Source organism: Petaurus breviceps, unplaced genomic scaffold (genome assembly GCF_028583685.1).
Source record: "Petaurus breviceps papuanus isolate PSGF00001 unplaced genomic scaffold, PetGlider_PUasm1.0 173, whole genome shotgun sequence".
In the NCBI taxonomy this organism is placed as follows: Eukaryota; Metazoa; Chordata; class Mammalia; order Diprotodontia; family Petauridae; genus Petaurus; species Petaurus breviceps.
In genome coordinates, this window is record NW_027185759.1 from 3032997 (window position 1) to 3040751 (window position 7755).

The 7755-nt window shown below is 45.6% G+C and overlaps 1 protein-coding gene across 1 annotated transcript in view; it reads left to right on the plus strand.

Moving 5' to 3' along the window:
* The first annotated feature begins 501 nt into the window (after positions 1-501).
* ATP13A4 (ATPase 13A4) overlaps positions 502-7755 on the plus strand; it is an 87494-nt gene continuing 80240 nt past the window's right edge. The window contains exon 1 of the mRNA XM_069083214.1: positions 502-669. The gene's annotated coding sequence lies outside the window, so the exon portion shown is untranslated. The remainder of the gene's footprint in view (positions 670-7755) is intronic.

Genomic DNA, 7755 nt, shown 5'->3' on the forward strand with positions numbered 1-7755 from the left:
AGCCAGGACACCTGAGAGCTGTGAGGAACAGGAATCTGTTCCCTAGTTGCATTTTTTCCTGTGTAATTCTGAGCAGGGAGCTTTATCTGGGCGAGGGCCCTTTCATCTAAGGTTTCCAGAAGCTTTCCAAGCAATAATTAATTTAATTAAGCTCCCTGATAGCCCAAGTGGCAGGTGCCTCCTTGATCAGACAGTGAACCTTGGTGTCCTAACATCTCTCATTCAAAATGCACAACCAGGAAATTTAGGGGCTAACTCATCCTAATAATACCCTGGGTTTCTTCCATGTTCTTGTAGCAAGGATCTCAAAGCACTCACAAACCCTAGCTTGTGGGTAATGAGAAGCAGAAAGGAAATATGTGCCAACCTTCCTTGGGCTGAGTATGAAGGGCTTTCTTCCCTCTTCTGGCTCGTGTCCAGTTTGAGGCTGCGTACGAATCCACCTCTCCCTCTCTTTGTGACTCACTCCTCCAGCTGATGAATCAATGTCATAACGTCACCCCCTGGCCCACTTCACAGAGGTGTTGCAAGGAGTTGTGTTTGTGATGTACTTGGAGGTTCTTGGATGAAAGGTAGGAAGGCTGCTGATTGTGCCCTCGCCCCTGGGCCTCGGAAGAGGAGGTGCCTCCATGGTCCTGATTCATTTTGGCTGGGCATCAAATCCCCCAGGTGGGTTGGGAGAATTCCGGAGTCTGTGAACTTGGGTCCAGGGCCTGCCTTAGCCACTTTGTGCCTATGTGGTCTCTCCAGGTCTCGGTTTCCTTGGCTGCAGGTTTGGCTAAATCATCTCTGACGTGCCTTCCACGTGTGTGCTCCTGTGCTTCCATGTTACTAAAATCATGCTTTGCTGCCCTAAGGAGAATTCTCAATGATCCTTTTAGAACTTCTCACACCAGCACTGGAAACCCAGGAAGGCCATGGGATCAGCCTTCTTCCTTTTCCCCACCCCCCACTTAATAGTACCCCCTCCAGTTACATATAAAGATAGTTTTCAACAATTATTTTTATAGAATTTTGAGTTCCAAATTTTTCTCCCTCCCTTCTTCCCAAGATAGCAAGCAATCTGATATAGGCTATACATGCAAAATCATGTCAAATATATTTCCACATTAGTCATGTTGTGAAAAAAGAATCAGAGCAAAAGTGAAAAAAAAAACCACAAGAAAGAAAGAAAAAAAGAAGCAAAAAAATCCACACGGTAGTAAGCTTTGATCTCATCCAGACTCCATAATTCTTCCTCTGGGTGTGGACAGCATTTTCCATCATGAGTTTTCCAGAATTGTCTTAGAACATTGCTGAGAAGAGCGATGCCATTCACAGTTGATCATTGTTACAATGTTGCTGTTGCTGGTTACTGTGTACAATGTTCTCCTGGTTCTGCTGACTTCCCTCAGCATCAGTTCATGCAAGTCTTTCCAGGTTTTTCTGAAAATGTTTTCCGAAAAATTGTTATTATACTACAATAGTATTCTATTGTATTCATATACCATGTTCAGTCATTTCCAATTCTTGACCACCACAAAAAGAGCTGCTATAAATATTTTTGTACATGTGGGTCCTTTTCCGTTTTTTAGTGATCGCTTTGGCACACAGATCTAGTAGTGGTATTACTGGGTCAAAGGGTATGGACAGCTTAATTGTCCTTTGGGTATGGTTCCAAATTGTTCTCCAGAATGGTTGGATCAGTTCACAACTGCACCAACAATGCATTAGTGTTCCAGTTTTTCCACATTCCCTCCAACATTTATCATTTTACTTTTTTTGTCATATTAGCCAATATGATAGGTACCTCAGAGTTATTTTAATCTGCATTTCTCCAATAAATAATGATTTAGAACATTTTTCTTCATATGACTATAGATAGCTTTAATTTTTTCATATGAAAACTGCCTGTTCATATCCTTTGACCATTTGTTAATTGGGGAATGATTTGTATTCTTATAAATTTGACTCAGTTTTCTATATATTTTAAAAATGAGGCCTTTATTAGAAACATTGACTGTATAAATTGTTTCCCAGGTTGCATTGGCTTTGTGCAAAACTTTCAATTTAGTGTAATCAAAATTACCCATTTTGCATTTCATAATTTTCTCTATCTCTTATTCAGTCATAAATTCTTTCCTTCTCCATAAAACTGACATGAAAACTATTCATTGCTCTCCCAATATGCTTATAGAATCAGCCTTTAGAGCTAAATCGTGTACTCATTTTGACCTTATCTTGGTATACAGTCTATGCCTAGTTTCTAACATGCTGTTTTCTAGTTTTCCCAGAAGTTTGTGTAGGACAGTGAGTTCTTATCCCAGACGCTGGGGTCTCTAGGTTTATCAAACACTAGGTTACTATGGTCATGCACTACTGTGTCTTGTTTACTATTCTACTGATCCACCGTTCTATTTCTTAGGCAGCACCAGGATGTTTTGATGACTGCTGCTTGATAATACAGTTTTAGATGGGGTACAGGCAGGCCACCTTCCTTTTCGAGCTTTCTTACTTCCTTCCATTTCTCATCTCCTGGAGCATCACGAGCTGGCCTGCAGGCAGCCTCCCCTGACTTCATCCTCCAACTCTGTGTTTATAATTAGCTGGATTCTCTGGAGATTTTTAGTTTCCCTGGATTCCTTCAAAACTCAGTTCATACCCATCATCTTCAGACATTTCCTGGTCCTCCTCACTGTCTTCACTCTAATGTTACTTTTCATCTACACGGTCTTATTTCTTGTACGTGCAGCAAGGGCTATCTCCCTTGTGTAGCGTGGGTGGGGTGGGGGTCATTGTATAGCTCAGAGAGAGGCAGAACAGACATCTCTGGCTTCTTGTCCTCCCACCCTTCTCCAAGGGAGACTTTATTACCTGTGGGGAGGGGAAGAAGGAGGTTGGGCCCAGAAGCTTGGTGCCTCTGCTCTTTTCAGAGAGAGGGAGTACTGGGTTACAATTAAATCTATCTTCTCTCTTGCATATTATTAATCTAGTGGATTATAGTTTTCTTGTTAATGGGGGAAGCAGGAACCCAAGCTTTATATCCAAGGCTTGACTTCTTTCCCACCAAAAACCAGTTCTATAGTCAATAGTGAATAGCAAAGAAATCCATTTATCCAAGTTTACAGCAACTGTACAACATCAGGGCAAGTATACCCAGGAGAATATGGACCATACAATATGGAGAGAGGTCCCTGTTGTCAATTAACCCAGTGAAAAGGAAAGTCCTAGACCTCACCCAAGAGGGGATCTGCCAGTAGGGCCCCGATGGAGGCTATCTGCTGCTCTCACATGGGCTTTTCCCAGTCTTTTCCTTCAGCAATGTAAGTTGAGGTTGGCATTGGCCATCATCTCTCTGGAAGCGAGGAACCCAAAGCCCCTGACGTGCCCCAAACAGACTTCCTGGGTGACATCATTCTCTTCTAGGTTGAGCTAAGAGTTCATCTCACTCTTGAGTCAGGAACCCCTTTATTCTTGTGCATTCTATCAGTCCCACTAATCTATGTAGCTTCCCCTGGATTTCCATCTCATCGTTTTCTTTGCTAAATATTATTTTGGAAGAAATAAATATTACCCCTGATTGCCTTTTGTGTGATAAGCATCTGGTGGGAGGAAGCTAAGCTGGCAGAGAGTTATCTAATGGTTCCCTTCCTTTAGAGTGATCAGAGAAAGTAGCTTTTATCCTGAACCCCATAAATAGGCATTCTATTTCTAGAGTAAAAAGCCTGTTCGAGAGTAGTGAGACACAAGTTTCACTTGATCACCTTCTTGGAGACAGAACCTTGGAGGGGTCAGTGCCCAGCCAAGGCTCTCTTCCATTTCCACAAAGGTGAAAGGTGTAGTCATGAGGTGTTGAATTCTGGATCTAATCTCTAAGGCTCTTTGCGTGGTGTGAATCTCCCCAGGCCCCTCAGCCCCAGTTTGAACTCTTATGCATACACAATTGTTTGCCCATCTTCTCATTAGGATGGAATTCCCTTTTGGGGAGGGCCTGCTATGGACTTTCTTTATATCTTCAGTGTTTGGCACAGTGCCTGGAAAATGACAGGTATTTAGTGAATGTGTGCTGACTGACACCTGTATGGTAGAAAGAACAATCCACCAAACATGAGGAGTGCTGGGTGCCAGTCCTCAGCAGTCTGCTGCTGTTTGTGCACTCTACAGCCTTGGACAAGTCGCTTCCATTCTCTGGCCCCACTTACCCTTGTTAGATGAAGGGGGTGGATGAGGAGACTTCTAGGGTCCCTTCTGATTCTAACCTTCTGAGACCGGATGTGTGACCTAGTTTACAGTGACCAATACCACCTGTGTACAAGTTAGAGGGAAGCCCCATGGGGAGGCCAGGTGAAGAGGGTTGGAACTGGAAGGTGCCTGGGATTACTGATGATCCAGGCCCTCACTGTGTAGAGCAGGACCCTGAGGCCTAGGAGATGAAGGGGTGGCCTTAGGCTTTTACATGGAGAGCCATTCCTTATTTATCTTGGATATCAGAATCTATGTCAGATATTCAAGCCAAATATTTTCCCCATGTAACAGTTTCTCTTATTTGGGCTGCATTGATTTTATTTGTGGAAAAGCTTTTAACCAGATAATAGAACTTGTGAACTTTAATATAATCATTCCTATCCCTCGTGTGACTAAGAATTTTCCATGTTAGCCGTAGTTTAAATATTCCTCTCTAATTTTTTTCATGAAGTTACCTTTTATCTTCATCTCATTTATCCAATTGGACAATATGGTGACCCGTGGTTTAAGGTGTTGCTATACATAGTATGATTTTTGCCAAGCTGCTTTCCAGGCTGCCCAGTAGTTCTTAGTGAATAGGTTGCCCTTGTACATATGCTTGGTTCGTTGAACACTGAGCTGCTGTGGTCCTAGCTTCTGGGTCTGGCTTCTCTGGAGTCTGTTCCATGGATTAATGTTTCTGCTTTTTAGCCAGTGCGAACTATTTGAATTGTTTTTGCTTTCTACTGATGTCAAAGTTTTGGAAAGATGATGCCTTCTTTATTTCTACTCTCCTGCCATTATCTTCCTGGAGATTGTAGCCTTTTTGCTTCTCCCAGTGCATGTCATTGCTTAATCTATCTCTGTAATCTAACCTCTGTCTGTCTCCATGTCCTACATACTTGGCTTGGTGCCACCCTAGTTTTTCTTGACCATGATTTTTAAATGAGTTTTGTAGGAACTGAAGTCTCTACCAAAGCCTGCCAGGTTGCCCTGATATGCCAATTCACAAGTGGATTAGGCTTATTTTTTTCTTTTAAAGGCAGGATAGAGCTCATGTCTTACGTTCTTTTTATCTCAATTTAAGTCTTCTCTCATGTGGCATAAAGAACATGATGCCCAGTCAGGAGTACTGGGTGCTTGGATGCCAGTTATGTATCAGAACTTGGATTTCTTCATCTGTAGAATGGGAGAAATGAAGATATGGGACCTCCTGCCTCCCAGGGTTGTGGAGAGAAAAGTGTGCTCACAAACCTCAGGGTTCTGTAAGAAGAGGAAATGTTAGGGTTTCCAAATCGCGATCTCACTTTCCCCCTCTAATGGTATGTTTTTTTTCCAAGTACAAGCAAGGATAGGGCTGCAAAATAAACAAAGAGGAGTCATGATAACAGCCACTTTGGCTTAGGACACGAGACTGAGGGATTGGGACAATGAGACAAACCCACAAGCAGAAGCAAGGATGGAGTTGCTGGAAAAACCTCAAAAAAATGGCCCAGAATATCCATTCCGATCCCTGGGCCTCCCCCACTCCCCATTTCTCCAGGGTTTGCAGAGCTGATCTCCACAGGCTAAAATGGACCCTTCCTGTCGGCTCTGTTGTTGATCTGCAGGTGTAGGGGGAAGTTGATGTGATTTTATGGCATTTTAACAAGGCTATTGACTGAAATGTCTTAGGAGTAAGGTAGGGCCATGGGCTACCCCACTTTACCCCTCTGGAACATTAACTTTTTTGCTGCATTGCTAGGTCAGGACTGAATCCAGGGCTGGAGCCCCACTGCAAAGGGGCAATGGGACCAGGGGAAGGAGCAGAGTCCTTGGAAGGCCAGTGGGGATTCCATGGCCTTCTGGGAAGCCCACACAGGCACACCAGAGCCATTCTGAAGAAACCTCTTGGTCAGTGACTTGATACAGCAAATTGTACATTTTATTCCCTCGTTGTTTAATTAATCAATGAATGAAGCAACAGTAGAGCTTTCTTTTGGTTTGCAGAGAGCAAGAAACAAGCCTATGAAGGTTGTCAGTTCACCTCAAGGACCCATCCTGCCCCGGTATTCCACATATAAATAAATCCAGAGTAACTTGGGAGGGGGCACTTGGACAACCAGAGAGGTTTGTTCCAGGAGCCTTGGAGGGAGCCCAGGGGACCAAGAGACAGAGGCGAGGAGGACGTGCATTCCAGGCATGGAGACAGGGACTGGACATCATGTGTGCTGTGAAAGGACAGGCACCAGAGCCCCGAGGGGTCCTGGAACAGAAGTGCCCAGGAGGCTGAAGCTTGGAATGGGCGAGAGCTGCGGGGAAGCCGTCTCCCCTGCCATCAGCAGGCAGAGCTGTGCTTGAGAAAACGATCCTGGGGGAAGATGGAAGGGTCAGAGAAGGGCAGGGCCCTTTGCTTGGAGCCAGGGTGAGGGGGTGATAGGTGGTGACAGGCCCTCTCTCTCTCCCCTCCTCTGCTTCTAGGACAGGGTGGCTGGATGTGAACATAAGGGGACTGTGGAGACTGGAGATAACTGAGATTTTAGCAAAGCTTTTGATAAAGCCACTTATCTCAACCTATCAAGACTCATGCATGTGCATGCCCGTGTGTGTAGGTGTGTACATGCATGTGTATATGTATGCCTGGGTATGCATGTGTGTGTTTGTGTGTGTGTGTGGAGGGGGGGAATTAGCCTTTCTCTGTTTGTCCCCAGTGGGTAGAATCAGGATTAATGGAGGGGAAGGTCACAAACCATTTCTGGCCTGAGGTGGGAAGAACTTGCCCCCGGGCTGTGTCCACAAGCAGCAGGGGCATGGGGGACGGGCTGTGAGCAGAGGCAGGATGGGTCCCTCTTGGGCACATTGCAGTGGGGATGCCTTTGGGGGATGGCCCTGAGAACCCTTCAAGCTCTAAGCCAATTTGTCCAGAAAGTTGAGGACATGACTGATGCAGCCCGTGGTGAACAAGAAAAGAAGCAGGAGTTGGGGGATGAGAGACTACATGGAACAGAGAGGAGTTTGTCATTTGTGGCCTTCACCAAGTCTCTCCTTCTCTCTGAGCCTCGTCTCACTTGCAAAATAAGGGCAACAATATGTGGACCTTTAAGCCCACCCCCCTCTGCCAAGGGTTGGGAGGCTCAGTGAGAAAACATCCTCCTGATGCTCCACTCAGGCTCTTGCTATAACATGAGGACTGAGACTGCAGGATGCCCAAGGTCCATTCCAGCTCCAAATCCATGAACTCGAGTCATGGAGTCAGGAGGGGGTTAGGGGAGGCTCATCTCTGGCCCTGGGGAGCTCTTGCAGATCTGGTGTTCCTGGGAGCCCTGGGGATGGGCTGAGGCAGCTAGTGGGTGATAATCAGCCTCATCCATCCATCCATCCATCCATCCATCCATCCATCCATCCGTCCGTCCGTCCGTCCGTCCATCCATCCCTCCCTCCATCCATCCATCCATCCATCCCTCCATCCATCCCTCCATCCCTCCATCCGTCCGTCCGTCCGTCCGTCCCTCCGTCCATCCATCCATCCATCCATCCATCCATCCATCCATCCATCCATCCATCCATCCCTCC